This window comes from Phyllopteryx taeniolatus, chromosome 6 (assembly GCF_024500385.1).
Source record: "Phyllopteryx taeniolatus isolate TA_2022b chromosome 6, UOR_Ptae_1.2, whole genome shotgun sequence".
Lineage (NCBI taxonomy): Eukaryota > Metazoa > Chordata > Actinopteri > Syngnathiformes > Syngnathidae > Phyllopteryx > Phyllopteryx taeniolatus.
The window spans coordinates 19,840,777-19,858,334 of NC_084507.1; the positions used below are offsets into that span (position 1 = coordinate 19,840,777).

General features: G+C 41.3%; 1 protein-coding gene across 6 annotated transcripts in view; it reads left to right on the plus strand.

The window, feature by feature from the left end:
- LOC133480195 (mannosyl-oligosaccharide 1,2-alpha-mannosidase IC) overlaps positions 1 to 17,558 on the plus strand; it is a 153,186-nt gene that overhangs the window by 103,670 nt on the left and 31,958 nt on the right. The window lies entirely within an intron of this gene.

Here is a 17,558-nt window from a genome sequence, read left to right on the forward strand (position 1 = left end):
AAATGTAAGTCGCAAAAAATGTCATAAATTTGACACATCACAGAAAACAGTCTTGTTAACAAGGCGGACAAATTAGAATGAATAAACAAATCAAAAGTATGTGAAATCAGGCTTCAAAATGGTCAGAAATTGAGACATTCTTTCAGCTTCCAGACGCCGTGGGGGTGTCACTAAATGCTCTAAAAACCCCGCCTCTCCAGAACTTTCAGCTCTCAATCGTGCCTTCTTTTCTTAGAGGGGGGAGGAGAATTCCCAGTGACGCACATTGCACACGCTCTCTCTCTGAGAGGCTTTCAGTGGAAGCAAGGCTGCCTCTGAGCCCCACGCTGGGACAATTTTCCCTCCGTTACCTCGGTTAAAATTCAGCTGTTAATCGCGCTGCTGTGGCTGCCGAAGGTTGCACCGAAGGAGAACCGTGAGGCTGACGGCCCTAGCACCGTACCTCCGGCGACTACTCTAGCTGCTGGCCAACCAACAAGAGGCCGCCGGGGCGGCGGATCCCGTCCGCTTCTCCACTGCCTCGCTATGTGTCGCGTGTGGCGTCACACCACAGCAGATAAACTGTAGCCCAAATAACTCAAAACGCATTACACTTCAGGGAAGATGCATTTTCTTTTTAGTTTTAGGCATAGGTTGATGGCTAATTGCATGCTATACTGGTGGTAATGGGTCACGTTATTATGAATAAGGAAGTGGCAATTACGTTGAAGGGCCAATGCATGGAATAAGGGTGATTGTTGTTTATAGTGGGGGATGGAACTCATGACAGAAAATATATGCCAGCCTGCTTTCGTTACAGGGCTAGTTTTTAGCCCCGCCCAAAACAAAATGCAGCCATCTGAGATGGTAAAAAAGAGTTTAAAGCTATATCTCAAACATTCACTCCAAAATTGTTCTGTCTTTGCACGTTTTCAGCACTTACCTATAATATAGTTTATGTATTTAGCAACAAAAAAAAAAGACTTACCTGGGGCTTTAAGTACTAATACCAAATACCGTGGAAAATGTGTGACATGGATGGAGTAAGGTTCCCCAGGCTGGCAAAGTTAGCAAACATACGTGAACATTATGTTGACAATAAAAAATTACTAAAATGAAATATCATATACGTATACCGTAACTTCACAACACAGACAAATTAAATTAATTAAAAATTTAATTGACATGAACAAAGCGCTAATACAAACCCCACGCAGGCACGGGGAGAACATGCAAATTCCACACAGGTGGGGGCCGCGGATTGAACCCCGGTCCTCAGAACTGTGAGGCAGACGTTCTTACCAGTCTTCCACCATGCCGCCAGGTTGACAATAACAAAGTACTAATACAAATCACCGTATTAGCTCCAAAAAATAATGGAGTGAGTTTCCCCAGGCTAGCACCATTAGTATAAATTTGTCTACATTTTGCCGATGAAAACAACGTACTAATACAAAACACAGAAATACCACACAGTATATAGCTTTGCAACACGGACAAGCGGGAAAAGAATGGATTGAGGTTACCCGAACAAACCTTCATTATCCGTGAAGAGTGGTTGGAGGTCAGTGAGGCACCATAATGATCATCTCCCTGCAGCAAAGACCCCCCAACCCCAACACTCTCTCTGCACCCCCTACACTGTAGGTGGACTATTTTCCAAAGCGACCACATGCTACAGCTGTGCATGAGCTAATGGAGAGAGCGCCCGCCGAAGTCTCCAATGGCTTTAATAGAAATTGATTCGAAATGTGAATATGTGTACCATCTAGCAGAATACGGTTGACGTAACCCATATTCACAGATGCTTTTCTAGTGCATTCACACATAATTTATTGTAACACAGCGAAGGCAAAGAATCAATAACATACTTAGCTACAACAGACATTTGAGCAAGGAATGGAGTAACGTTTTCCACGCTAGCAAATTTAGCATAAAATTTCATTTTATTCATAAATTTATGAATTTAACATACTATATTTTAAAAAGTATTCAAACAAAATACTATACTGCCAAATCATACATAATTAGGAAATGGAATGAGGCTCCCTAAGCTGTCAAAGTTAGCATATTTCATACCATGAGAGCTGGTTTCACATATTGACATGTGCAGGCTGGCGAAGTTATTATTGAATGTCCTGGGAGGTGCCTTCACATGCTCATGTGTTAACATCAACAATAATTAATATAAGCAGTGGAATGGACTTTGTTTTTGACCGTTAGATGAAAAGTTAATAGAGTGACGTTCCCCTGTCTGTCAAACTCAGTATATTCAATAGCCTGGAAACTGCTTTTACATTGACATCCTAATATTTGTCAACAAGAACAAGAACAACAAGAAAGGACTTAGAGAATCAGTAGAAGGGACTTACCTTGTTTGTTGACCATTAGATAGAAAAATAATGGAGTGAGGTTCCTCAATCTGACAACTATATATATTCAATAGACTGGGAACTGCTTTTACATTAACAAGCTAATATTTCATAACGGGAGTCAGTAGACTACATTTTTATGACTGTTAGCTGGAAAATGAATGGAGTGAGATTCCTCAGGCTGACAAAGGTAGCCTGTGTTTTCATTTCTACTGAGTGTGTGACGAGTCTACTTTTATGTGTTGACATATTTTATTTTTGACTCATGTTCATTTGTTTGACAGTTGTCTTGTCAGGATTTAATTTTAGCTCAGAACCTCAGGCTATTTCTATTGTTAAAAAAGGCATATATTGAGTGTGAAGAGGAAAGAGTGCAACCAAATACATGTCTTTCCTCATTGATACAAGTTCCCATGTCCCGGTGCAGCTAGTTATCTCGCTATAAGCGTGTCGTCTTTACAGATCGTCATTCGCATGGTTTCGCATCAATAACCTCTAATGCAGCTACCTGATTCCCACTCGACCATTCCTCCCGTTATTCTGCACCGACGCCCGATTGATGAACATGAACATGAACACTGACATATGGAGGTTACTTTAACGCCTGCGGTTATGATGCTGACTGCAAAATTGATAAGGATTTGACATCATTCTCTGTTGTCGGGAACTATTTCAAATGAGAATTGCTCAAATGGTACCATGCTAACAGTTGGTATTTGAACACATGGCAAGATAGCAACTTAGGTACAAAAATCCATACAGCAGCTCGATAAGGATTTAAGCATCTGGGTTATTTTTACATAATTTGATCGATAAAGGTAAAGATGTACCCCATTGAATTTCATTTTGAGAATCAATTAATTTTACTGATGTGAATTATTGGTATTTGTTATCATTCAAGAGGTAATAATTTTTTCTAAGTTTAGAAAATGTTCTAAAGTAAATGAATTCGATTTCATGATTTGCAACATGTTTTCTGAAGAATTACATTTTTTGATATACAGTGGAGCCTCGATAAAATGGACCCCGATATAACGGATTTCGGATAAAATGGACCGTCAGGACTGAGCAATCTGTCCAAAAATAGTTTCCACTTGTGACTTAAAATTGCATGCAGAAAATGGTAAAAATAATTAAAAATTAAATTGATATGAACAAAGTGCTAATACAAATGACTGAAAAAACAAATGTCTTTACATTATGTGGAAACGTGGAATAATTGGAGTTAGGTTTAGAGCTAAATTAGGTTGACAATACCCATCCATTTTCTGAGCCGCTTATCCTCACAAGGGTCGCGGGAGTGCTGGAGCCTATCCCAGCCATCATTGGGCAAGAGGCGGGGTACACCCTGACTGGTTGCCAGCCAATCGCAGGGCACACATGAACAAACAACAATTTGCACTCACATTCACACCATGGGCAATTTAGAGTCTTCAATTAACCTACAACGCATGTTTTTGGGATGTGGGAGGAAACCGGAGTGCCCGGAGAAAACCCACGCAGGCACGGGGAGAACATGCAAACTCCACACTGGTGGGGCCGGGGATTGAACCCCGGTCCTCAGAACTGTGAGGCAGACGATCCCAGAAAATGGGACTGATGTATTTCCAGGTCACAGATATACAATAGGACTAGATCCATCCATCCATTTTCTGAGCCGCTTCTCCTCATTAGGGTCGCGGGCGTGCTGGAGCCTATTCCAGCTATCATCGGGCAGGAGGCCGGGTACACCCTGAACTGGTTGCCAGCCAATCGCAGGACACATATAAACAAACAACCATTCGCACTCACAGTCACACTTACGGGCAATTTAGAGTTGTCAATTAACCTATCGTGCATGTTTTTGGGATGTGTGAGGAAACCGGAGTGCCCGGAGAAAACCCATGCAGGCATGGGTAGAACATGCAAACTCCACACAGGCGGGGCCGGGGATTGAACCCCAGTCCTCAGAACTGTGAGGCAGACGCTCTAACCAGTCGGCCGCCATGACTAGATCCATCCATCCATCCATTTTCTGAGCCGCTTCTCCTCACTAGGGTCGCGGGCGTGCTGGAGCCTATTCCAGCTGTCATCGGGCAGGAGGCGGGGTACACCCTGAACTGGTTGCAAGCCAATTGCAGGGCACATAGAAACAAACAACCATTCGCACACACAGTCATGCCTACGGGCAATTTAGAGTCTCCAATTAATGCATGTTTTTGGGATGCGGGAGGAAACCGGAGTGCCCGGAGAAAACCCACGCAGGCACGGGGAGAACATGCAAACTCCACACAGGCGGGGCCGGGGATTGAACCCGGGTCCTCAGAACTGTGAGGCTGACGCTGTAAATTCCAATGCCTACCATGCCTACGTGGCGGCCATGTTGAATGTGGGGTATTGACATGGCGACCATGTGATGCTAGTTATATCTATTGTCTATTTTGCATAGAGCAGAGAGAGCGGCAACTGAGAAGTACAAAACACAAGTCTTTGGAGTATGGAACATGCTATTTTTGGTAGAGTAACAGGTTGTTTTTTTTTTGTCAAGCCGTTCGCCTTTGGCGACAGATTTGGAACTAGGAAGCGCGCTAATTCCTCGCGGCTCATGAAAGCGAGTACTGTACGTCAACAATGTCACCATGACCAAGCACTAACATGGTAAGTTTGGATGATTTTAATTCTTACCTTGTATTTAGGTACTATTTGAATGACAATTGATAAAATGCTAACATGGAAAGCTATGCAAGGCAACAGGTGGGGCTACAACCGTTAAGCTAAAAATGTTTTTTTGGCTAAGTAAAACATGGATTTTTTTGTAAACTTTGTTTTAAAATGTTGTTATTTTGACTAATTTCCCAAGTTGTTGGGTTTCCATCCGCATACTTTTCCCTACTTCAATGGCATTTTGAACACGCCGATGTTTACAGAGGGTAGACTCATGGCTGTTGACAGACGTCAGCTGTCAGTCATGCAGGCGTGCACGCGAGCTCCATGTTTTATTTTTACTCAAAAGGAAGACTGACAACTTCTTATTTTTCTTGTTGATGTTGGTCTATCCAGAGTAGTTACAGTAGCTCTTTCTAAAATAAAATGGCACTCCGTTTGGCATTTATTTATTTAAACTGATTTGGGGAATGATATTGATCCTTATTAATGGTTTACAAAAAAGATTTTATATTCTGTCCTAGGCGGCACGGTGGACGACTGGTTAGCACATCTGCCTCACAGTTCTGAGGACCGGGGTTCAAATCCCGGCCTCGCCTGTGTGGAGTTTGCATGTTCTCCCCATGCCTGCATGGGTTTTCTCCAGGTACTTACTTCCAAAAGCACGCGTGGTAGGTTGATTGGTGACTCTAAATTTTCCCATAGGTGTGAATCTTGTGTGCTAAATGAAAAAATGATTAATTTGTTGCATGAATAATTATTTTAAGTATCATTAACTAAATAACGGCACGGTGGTCGACTGGTTAGCGCGTCTGCCTCACAGTTCTGAGGACCGGGCTTCAATCCCCGGCCCCGCCTGTGTGGAGTTTGCATGTTCTACCCGTGCCTGTGTGGGTTTTCTCCGGGCACTCCAGTTTCCTCCCACATCCCAAAAACATGCAAGTTAGGTTAATTGACAACTCTAAATTGCCATTAGTGTGTAAGTGAATGTGAATGTGAATGGTTGTTTGTCTATATGTCAGAATCAGAATCATCTTTATTTGCCAAGTATGTCCAAAAAACACACAAGGAATTTGTCTCCGGTCGTTGGAGCCGCTCTCGCACGACAACAGACCGTCAATTGACAGAGAACACTTTTGAGACATAAAGACATTGACAAAAAAAAAAACAGTCACTGAGCAGTAAAGGGTTGCTAGTTATCTGGTAATGCCGGTACATTTATTTTTTTTGACAATTGTGCAAAAAGATGCAGAGTCCTCTACCCCTTAGAGCAGTTCGAATGACTAATATTGCAATAGTCCGGTGCAATGACCATTGTGCAAAGGGCGCCGAGACTTCAAGGAGTGTATGCGGTTTAAAGTGAAGAGTAGTGCGATAATCTGGGAGAATGTTGGTTGTGCAAATGTTGCAGATACTCCTCAATCAGTGTGCAAATGGAGCAGATGCTACTCTGGCATGAGTGGCCAGTATTGGTCAACAACAGATATGCAAATAGTGCAGCGTGGCGAGACAACTACAGTGAGTGCACGAGTAATGTATAATTGGCCCCACAGAAATGTGACAACGAACTCAAGTCAAAAAATTGCCAGCATGTTGTAATGGAATTGTAGGTTAGGTGTTTGAGAAGTTGATCGCAAGAGGGAAGAAGCTGTTGGAATGTCTGCTAGTTCTAGTTTGCATTGATCGGTAGCGCCTACCTTAGGTAAGGAGCTGGAAGAGTTGGTGACCGGGATGGAGAGGGTCCGAGAGGATTTTGCACGCTCTTGTCTTAGTTCTGGCAGCGTGCAAGTCCTCAAGGTTGGGTAGGGGGGGTACCGACAATCCTTTCAGCAGTTTTGATTGTCCGTTGCAATTGGCTGGCGACCAGTTCAGGGTGTACCCTGCCCCCCGCCCGAAGATAGCTGGGATAGGCTCCAGCACGCCCGCAACCCTAGTGAGGATAAGCAGTACAGAAAATGGATGGATATTGTGTCCTTGGTGTGAAATGAGAATTGATGAAATGCTAACATACTGACAGTTGGTATGCTAATATTTAGCAATATATCAACTGGAGGACAGGAAGCTCTTCGGCAGCTCAAAAGGATTTTGCATCATGCCTTGTATCCAGGTACTATTAAAAATGAGAATTGATTAAACGCTAACATGCTAAACGTTTTTATGTTAACATATAACAAGGACGCCATTACTAGGCTACTATTACTATTTTGTGGTTTTCACAATAAATGACAAATATTTATTTTTCCTGTGCTTCTAATTGGAGCATGTAAGCTTAAGAAAGACTTCAGTGTGATGGGACCAAAATCAGAATGATCTTTATTTCCCAAGTATGTCCAAAAAACACACAAGGAATTTGTCTCCGGTAGTTGGAGCCGCTCTAGTACTACAACAGACAGTCAATTTACAGAAAACTTTGGAGACAGAAAGACATTGACAAAAAGGACAAAACGGAAGAAAAAGGCCTTGACGCCACAAGGCTGCCATCATGAAGAGCTCTCTAATGAGTTCCTGCAATTGATTTGTTTGTCCCCACTCAAAGGCATCACACCTTTCATCAGTCTCACTTCAGGATTTCAATTGTGGCAGACTCATTTGAGCAGTAGCCAGAGCTTAGAGAAAGAACAGACTTGAAAAAAAGCAGGTGACAACAGAACACTAGAAATTGACAATGTTTATTGTTATTATCATTATTTTTTTAGGCCTGGAGCAACTTGTAGTATGTTTGCATTTTATCAATTCTCATTTCAAATCGCGCCCATTCCATCTGCCTCAGTGCTTTATTTACTCATGTTGCTATCTTATAGTTTGCATGTTAGCATTCTACTTATATCAGTAGGTTCTAGCACACACTGAAAACAGAAAATCTGTGTCGTTGTCGTGAAATAATTGCAAAAGTGTTTTGAAGGAGGTGCATTCAGACAAACAGATGCGCCTGCACCTGCACATCATTTCCATAATGTTCCTGCATATCTGATGGAGACGTAGCGAGCGGTCCACATTAGCCACGTAATAAATATCAATTTGTCGTGCGCGGCGAGCGGAGGTCAAGGCGCAACAAACACAAACAATGTGATTACACGGGAGGTTTAAGGCTGCCAAACAAACATGACAACTTAGCATCTTTTTGCACAATTGTTGTTTGTTGTTGTTTTTTGTCAATATCTTTATGTCTCCAAAGTGTTCTGTAAATTGACTGTCTGTTGTACTAGAGCGGCTCCAACTACCGGAGACAAATTCCTTGTGTGTTTTGGACATACTTGGCAAATAAAGATGATTCTGATTCTGATTCTGATTCTGAACTTTCAAAAACACACACAAAGAAACGTGTCATACCGCCACCTAGTGGTGGTTTGTTTGTACTGCTGGAGTTAATACATCCTTCCTTTTGGGTGGAAATTATTATTATTTAGTACAATAGTATTTAGTAACAATTTCACACACACATTTATCCATCCATCCATTTTCCGTACCGCTTATCCTCACTAGGGTCGCGGGCGTGCTGGAGCCTATCTCAGCTGACTCTGGGGAGAGGTGGGGTACACCCTGAACTGGTTGCTAGCCAATCGTAGTGCACATATGTATAGACAAACAACCATTCACACTTACATTCACACCTAGGGTAATTTAGAGTCTTCAATTAACCTACCATGCATGTTTTTGGAATGTGGGAGGAAACCAGAGTACCAGGAGAAAACTCACGCAGGCTAAGGGAGAACATGCAAAGTCCACACAGGCGATTTGAAACCAGGACATCAGAACTGTGAGGCAGATGTGCTAACCAGTCGTTCACCGTGCCGCCCACACACATTTAACAAATCAATATTTACTTTATTTATTTTTTAATATAAAATATTAATTAATCCATCCATCCATTTTCTGAGCCGTTTATCCTCACTAGAGTCGCGGTCGTGCTGGAGCCTATCCCAGCTATCATCGGGCAGGAGGCGGGGTACACACTGAACTGGTTGACAGCCAATCGCAGGGCACATACAAACAAACAACCATTTGCACTCACATACACACGTACGGGCAATTTAGAGTTGTGAATTAACCTAACATGCATGTTTTAGGGATGTGGGAAGAAACTGGAGTGCCCAGAGAAAACCCACGCAGGCACGGGGAGAACATGCAAACTCCACACAGGCGGGGCCGGGGATTGAACCCCGGTCCTGAGAACTGTGAGGCAGACGCTGTAACCATTCGCCCACCGTGCCGTTATTTAGTTAATGATACTTAAAATAATTATTCATACAACAAATGAATCATTTATTTTTTCATTTAGCTCACAAGATTTATCCATGACATCACACATGATGATGGATATCAATACTAAATGTAATACTAAAATAAAGAAAGCCTAATAAAGACAATTGGTATAGCGAATGAAAAATAGAGCCAAACTTTAATGAGCTGGTCATCTGTTCATTGTTTTCTATCAGGCTTCAACGCTTTCATATCCTGAAACCTTTTAGCTACCTCACACACAAAACAAAATAAAAAGAAGTTGGCCTTGGCAACACATAATGGACATAATGTCTGCAGAGGCTCCTTTCATCTGGTCCAATTCTCATTCGCTCAGATGCTCATTAGCCATTTTCAAGCCGCTCTTTCTCTCTGGATGCATGTTTATCTTTCTTTGTCTTTCACCCTCTCCCTCTGCGCCTCCTCGTTCTGTTCCTGTCCTACTCAATCTGTCTGTCTGTCTGGGTGCCTGTCTGTATGTCTCTCTGTCTACCTATTTAGCTAGCTAGCTATGTATCTAATCTATCCATAGATCTACGTAGCTGCAGTATCTGTCTAACTACCTATTTATCTATTAAGAACACGGGTAAATGTCTTGAAATTTAAATGTTTATTATTATAATAATTATTCTATCTGCACCAGTACCAACACTTAGCAAGTTATCATTTGATCCCTTCGCATTTCAAATCGTACCCGACTACAAGGAGAGAATCCTTATCAATCTGCCTAAGGCCTGGTACACACGTAAGGATTTTTCAAAGTTTAAGATTTTTTAACTTTGAAAGAAGATTAAAAAAAATCCACCATTTAAGGATTTTGGTCGTACTGTGCATGATGTGCTTCGATAATCCCGACACAGAACATCACGCATTCTGTTCCACCACCGTTCTAAAATGGCGTGGCAACTTCAAGGTAGCGCCGTTATTGCGTGCGTCTATTTTACCAAGCTACCGTGGCCATTAATTAAATGAGTAAAAAGCAAGTTAGCCTACTGGTGTGGATCAATTAAAATAAATCATGGATGAAACCCTTTTCAATTATTCAACGCGCGAGCTCGGATTAACTCAAAGTCCTTTTGGAACTGCAAAGCTAGATACAGTACCCCCGCATTAAAAACAAGCACATTAGCTCAATTCCCGAGCGGCCAAGACGACTCTGATTGATCGATCAGCCACGTCATATTCGGCGTAGAGCAATTAGCTAATGGCCTTCAGTGGGAACACCGACGTCCCCTCGGAGGTGACGATTGGGGGAAGGATGAATGGGTACGGAGGGGGTAGGGGTTTTCATCGCAGCGCATATTGCTAACAAATAGCACCCCGTCTTGACGTGAATTTAGCATTACGACTGCACATGATGTACCCGCAGGTAGGATGTCCTTCAGGCTGTCAATTACAGAGACCAGACATCCTTTCCTCAATAAATCTTCAGACACTGTGTAGTAGAATATTGCAGCGTTCAGTGCTAGGCCACAGCTAAGCTAATATTAGCGTGGGAGTAGGCTTTAGTCATTAGTGCCCCTTGGTATGATGGTAAGGTAAACACATTTTATCCGAGAGGAGACTGAGGGCAGCAAAAAAAAGATAGCAACATATAGACTGGAATATGATATCGCAGAGAGAGAGCTACGACACAGATAAGCTAACAATAGCATGTATTTATCTAAAACGATACCAAGGATAGGAAGAAAATTGAGCGTTGCGGCAAATGGGAGAATGTGGAGTATGGTATTGAGTGTCCAGAAACAGCTTTAGAACAGCTAAGTTAACATTAGAATGCGTGTGTTTAATTTAGTTGACATTTTATCTTTTTTTTTCTTTTAAATTACTTAGAGGAGACTGAGGGTAGCAAGAAAACTGAACTCTGAAGCGAAAGGGAGAATGTGGAGTATAATATTGCAGTGTTCAGAATGAGCTGGGACACAGCTAAGCTAAGGTTAGCATATTTGTGTTTATTTTTGTAGATTTTTTTTATCCAAGAGGAGACTGAGGCCAGCAAGAAATCTGAGTGCTGCAGCAAACTGGAGACTGTAGAATATGATATTGCAGTGTAAAGTGAGATTTATTCAACATCTAAGCTAACATTGTATCTTTAAAATTTTGTTGACACTTTATAATATTGCACGTCCAGAGCGAGTTACAGCACAGCAAAGGTAACGTTAGCATGTGTTTGTTTTGTTGATTGATTGATTGATTTATTTATTATCTGAGAGGAGACTGGGGGCAGCCAGAAAACAGAGAGCTGTAGCAAAATGGAGATTGTGGAGAAATATATTGCAGCAGCCAAAAGAGCTAAGGGACAGCTGAGCTCATGATAGCATGTGTGTATAAGCGTGTGTTTTGACAGGCAGAATTTGTGGGTTACATTCTTAGAGTCTCTCGGCATGTTGGTAATGGGATTTTTTCATCAGAGAGGAGAATGAGGGGAGCAAAAAAGCTCTGAAAAGTTGAGACTGTGGAGTATAAAACTGCAGCATCCAGAGCTTTGGCACAGTTAACATTAGCATGTACATGTTCGTTTTTGTCGGCAGGTTGTAAGAGAGACAGATTGTATCCAAGAGGAGATAAAGAGCAATAAGAAAACAGCCACACTTGGAAGCCCGGCGGACTTTACCTGCTTTTGTCAATGAAAAAGTGCCTAGAACACAAATTTGTAACTGACATAAAAATGGAGCTATTATTTCGGCGACGTAATAGAATTGCTCAATTGACCACTTACTGTATTTGATTGGTCACTTGTTGCTGGGTAGAATACATTCGGCTCAATCACAACTGCCCCATAAACCAACGAAAAACTGCAAAAAAGACTCAGTACATCTCAGAGTTCCTTTTCTCCAATTCTCGCTAGGTCTTTGAAGGTCGCTCGCTATCAGTCAAAGTTTTCATTCTAACAAAGCAAGTTTTTTGTTTTTTGTTTTTTAAATCTTTACACTTTTGTCTTTAAAATGAGCACTTTTGTTGGTGAATCTTCTCAAAAGCGAGGGCTGGGGTCTCTTATGGCCCACTTAAAAAAAAATTATAGCGAAAACGCTCGAAGATTTTTCATGTAAGGCTTCCCTTTCGAATATTCATTATGGTATTGTAATTGTTTTTAATCAGCTCATATGAAGGTCATCGCTTCATCGCGCCCTCCACTGGGATTAAAGGGTGAGATTATATACAAATGGTTTGTTATTTGGCTAAATGATAGATTAATTGGTCGGTTCATTGATTTTAACTCTGGTTCATTTTGTTGGCCTGTTTACATTTGGTTGGACTCGCAGGCCCCCAAATTTGGCTCATTACCATCATTACCATGTTTTTAAAAATTCAGCCCCCGAAGCCAGTTTTATATAGCAACATGACAAAAAAAGTCTGAAGAACCCATGCCTGAAAAGACTAATGAAGTCTGCCATTTTGGTCATTTTAAAGGGTCCTTCAAAGACACACTTGTCCTGGAGATTCCTGATTGGACGACACTAAATTGCAAAAACCTAAAGTCATTGCGTGTGGGCGTATTATGACAGAAAGGTTTGATGATTTGCCATGGAGCAACTTTAAAGCCATTTGTCTTCCAGTCTTAACTGAGAGTTTGAAGCAGCATGCACGCTTACCAGCGCACAAAATAAAATAGCCGCGCACTGCCACTCTGTGCTTTCTAATTGCAGCCAAGTTGCGCTGCGCAAATGTTCTTTTTCTCAACAATTTTCAGCTTCACAGCGGCAGGTTTCCCCCCAAACCCCCAGTGCCAATGGTGGATTTCCTCCCGTAGAACAAGGGAATCGAGATTCCTTGTGCAGGTATTTAATAGGGCGTCAAATAGCCTGTCAAACGCAAGGTGTAAACCTCCTTTTTCAGCCGGGGTTTTACAGCCGTTCCCATGCTCGCTGCCATAAGATTCCCACACTCTGAAAAGCTTTTAACCACGGGCTGTTCTTTTAGTCTTTAACATTGCGCATGCAGTTTGGTTCTGGATGGAGATTTAGGGGAACACGAAAGCCTTAAAGCTGAAACTCTCACTATGGTTCATTTTAGGCCTATTAAATTGAAATGCATTTTTATTTCGTATGGTATTGATAAGTGATTGGACCATCTATTCATCCACAAAATTAATCGATTAATTGTTGCAACTCTAAATTTAACGTAATAAACTGCATGGATCGAAAAGTAACACTCCACCTCCTCCAGCTGTCTCACACTTTTTTTCTCACGTAGAGTTGCAGAGGTACAAGGCAACCATGGCCAAATTGTTGCGGCTGCGAAGCCCATACCTCGGGTCAAAAGTTTTCAACATGTCGATAAATCACTGCTTTTGCAATATATAAATGAGCACTATTGCTTTGGATGCGCTTTGATCTACAAAAATGAGAGGTGGAACGCCTAATCCACTAATTAACAACTAATCCATCCATCCATCCATTATGTGAGCCACTAATCCTCACAAGGGTCGCAGGAGCGCTGGAGCCTATCCCAGCTATCATCGGGCAGGAGGCGGGGTACACCCTGAACTGGTTGCCAGCCAATCGCAGTAACAACTAATCGATTATCAAATTAATCGACAACTACTTTGAGACTAGATTAAGCGTTTGGAAACACTATTTAACTTAAAATCGTCCAGATCATCTGACTTCAGCCTCTCAACAGTAAATATTCTCAGATTTCTGTAGGCCTCCATGTAAGCAGACTGATTATCTTTGTGTTTAATCAAAATAATAAATTTGCAAACATCTGCTTTTACTTTGGAAAACAATGATCAATATTTTGGCCTATTCTCTGAGACATTCAGACCAAATCAGTAACTGAATCATGATCAATTTATGTTTGTGCATTTTCTGCACTGTCAATTTGAAATAATGTCCTGGTTTGAATAAAGGAATGGAAATTAAAGTTGTTGTTTTTTTTTTTATCCCGTTCATGATTTATAAAAAAAAAAAAAAAAAAACATAATTGTTAGTTGGAGCCCTAGTTAAATTGTTGAAAATTTTAAAATGTGAATTTATTAAGAATCATGTTTAAGTGCATGTTTTAACAGAAGGGACATTTTCACATTATCTTTAAAGAAAAAACATTCATTTCTATTATTTCTTTGGACATTGATGCAAGTTAATACTGGGGGGAAAAAATAAATGAAAAACGAAAAGTAAAACCTGTTTTGAATAATATGATTGTCATTTGCACTTTCGAAGCGAAGGAGGAAAAAGCGATTAAAATCAGAAATGGAAATTAATTTTTCAAAGCCTTATCACAAGACCTACTATCCGATCGTGTCGACACTGCTTATGTAAACGATAAATGCTAGCATGTTTTATTTGTTGTGGCGTTGTGATAACTGCCTGCTGCTCTAATTTCTTTTTTTATTTGACCTTATTTGACATTTGTCTTTGAATCTGACGCTATTTTATGGTGTTATCACAAGCCAAAAGTGTTTTTGTGCACTTTTCTTTCATTTGTTGAAGTTTCATGTATGCTTAATGTTACTTAGCCATCATGTAGTATATTCGCTGGTGTTTTGCTTGCTAATCCCAAACTGTTTACCTGTCAAGCCAGATTTCAAAGGCTTTCCTTTTATACTTGTGGAAAAAATGCTGCTTCCGCTGCCAGTGTAAAGGTGAATATTATCTTGACAAAGAGGATTTTGTGTTAACACGCCCGGAGAGTAAAGCCGTCACTTTTGTATTTTATTGTATTTTAAAATGTTATTTATTTATTTATTTATGTTTTCGTTTGTTTGTTTTTTGGGGGACATGGCCAGAAATAGCATTACGCTGCATTTTGACATTCTGAGGTGGGGGGTGGGGAGGAAGTGGGAAATGTGGGTTAATATGCACACAAGCTTAAGGCACACACTCCTTGGCGCTGGTCCCAAACGGTTGATGCGTGTATTAAGTCTGGTACTGAACTGGCTTCTTTTTTCTTCTTCTTAGAAAGGTGAAGGAAGGCGCTTTATCAGCGAGTGCAGCCTCAGCTTAGGTGCTCCTTGACACTTTGAACACCTTCTTTATGACGAGAGGAAGCACAAGGCATATGAGGGCTTGTTTTTAAGCATCTAGTGCACTGGTGGGGCTATTTTTAAAATGCATGCATTAAATTATAATCATCTATTTGGGGCTTCAGAATGATATTCAGAATGAAAGATAGTTTGCTGTCCAATGTGGGGCTAGGCATGGTGTCAATTTTTTAAGATCTTTTGTTCATTGAAAGTAAGAAAAAAAATTAGCCCTGACATCAGGTTCACCTATCAACAGGATATCCGGTGGACGTGTCAATCATAACAAGATGCTTGAGAAAGTCTCAAGAGCCAATTCCAGAAATTGAAAAGGAAGTCAGCCATTCTGATCTGATGCAGCCATTTTGGACAAAATCCAGGGCTGGTACTTTGACCAATTCTAACTCGGGATTTCGCCACAAATGAGCCCTAATCGTAATATACAATGCTTTTTTTTTGCCTATGCCATCTAATTTGTAGTGAGCATAGTGTCAAATTTCAAAAATACTTTTTAGAATTCTACGAAAGTTAGAAAAAAAGCATTAACCCCTATATAACCAGTGTCACCAATTGACACCAAATTATCTGGAAATATCTATCGTAACAAGACCCATGAAAATATCTCAAGGACCAATACCTGAAATTGAACAGGAAGTCGGCCATTTTAGATTGAAGCAGCCATTTTGGGAAACTTTCACTTTGACGAAATCCCACAAGTGAATTCGCCCAAATGAGCCCCGATCGGTAGCAGTATCCTGGACAGATGGGCGATGCCAAAAGTTTTTTTGGCCTACATCATCTAATGTGGTGTCATTAGCATGACAATACTGAAGATTCTCGTAAAGTTAGAAAGAAATTATCCCTCAATACTTGTGTCACCAATCAACACGAAATTGGGTGGAGATGTCTATGATTACTGAATTCTCAAAAAAGTGTCAAGGATCTGTGTGTTAAATTAAACAAGATCTCTGCCATTTTGGTTTGAAGTGGCCCTTTTTGAATTTCATTCAATTCCATTATTTGTCCAAGTGAGCCTCAAAAGGAAGTAGGTATCCTAGACAGATGAATGCTAACTTTCTTTTGCCTATGCCGTCTAATGTGGGCGTCAAAGTTTTACGATCATTTCAAAGATTCGCGAGGGCTCGTTCAACGCTGCTTGCAGCTTTAATTGTTAATGTATTGTATTTACGGCACACGATGAAGCATTTTGTGTGGTTTTCTCTACTCAGCATTTGGCAGAACACAGCATTTGACCATAAACTGAACGGAATGTCTGCCATGTTTGTTGGAGCACGCAGAAATAAGGCAACTGTCTGTCTTCCTTTGAGTCCTCCCATTTCTCTGTAGAGCCATTCAGGAGAGACATTTCCTGGGAGATAAGGAACAAAGGGTGTTTACTATCTGCTCGTCGGAAATGAAGAATACGACAATGATGAGGTTATCAACCTGTAATTGCATCCCAGGAGCTGCAGCGTTCCGCCTGGCATCCTCCTCCAGAACACGTTGATTCTCCAATGGCCAATTGCGACGGTGTTCCCTCCCGCTTTCCCGCGAGCTAATGCCGACGATTCCTCTTCCATCCTGCAAAGTGTTCTTTCCGGCCAATTCTACGGAGCGCGTTTTTCCATTATGCCTAGAATTGAACACCTGGTGATCTCAGCATCCGATCGACGTTCCCTCTTTTGTCTTGAAAGTTTTGTATTCTGTCCTAGCTGTGGCTGCATAATCACTGCTCGCTAACACCAGTGTAGGCTAATCAGAGCCGCATGCTAATTTCCCACCCTAACGAGCCCGTCTCAACACCCTGATTGCATTGATCACAATAACCTACCTCGGAACTGAGCGGTAGGGCTTGATTTTCAGTTTTTTCCTGTCAGACTCTCATGAGGCTAAAATGCCCCCTTTTGCTTCCAAGAATGTGTGGTTGCCGGATGCAGCCGGGCCAAGGCGAGTGACTGGCAAGCGTGCCGGCAAATTAGGACTGGAAATGACTTTGTTGGGCTGCCAAAGTGCGTTTCAACACCGTCAATCAGCGACTTAACACAGAAGAACACAACTGAAGCACTTCAAGATGGATTTTATGGCTTGATTAACAATGATTTGTCTCCTCCAAAGCTATAACAATACAAGAAAGCAGCATTTGCACTCGACCTCATGTAATTCTACCAACAGCCTGGCAGAACAACACATTAAATCAAAAGTGTTAGTTCAAATGTTGAAATGAAATCACGACTCCACTGAATAAACTAGACTTAACAAAACATGGAAACAAATGAAATGAAATGAAGAATATGAGTATGTTATTGAATTTAAGCAAAATGATCTGACTTCGCAAGAAGGTCCTAAAGACTTTCTCATGT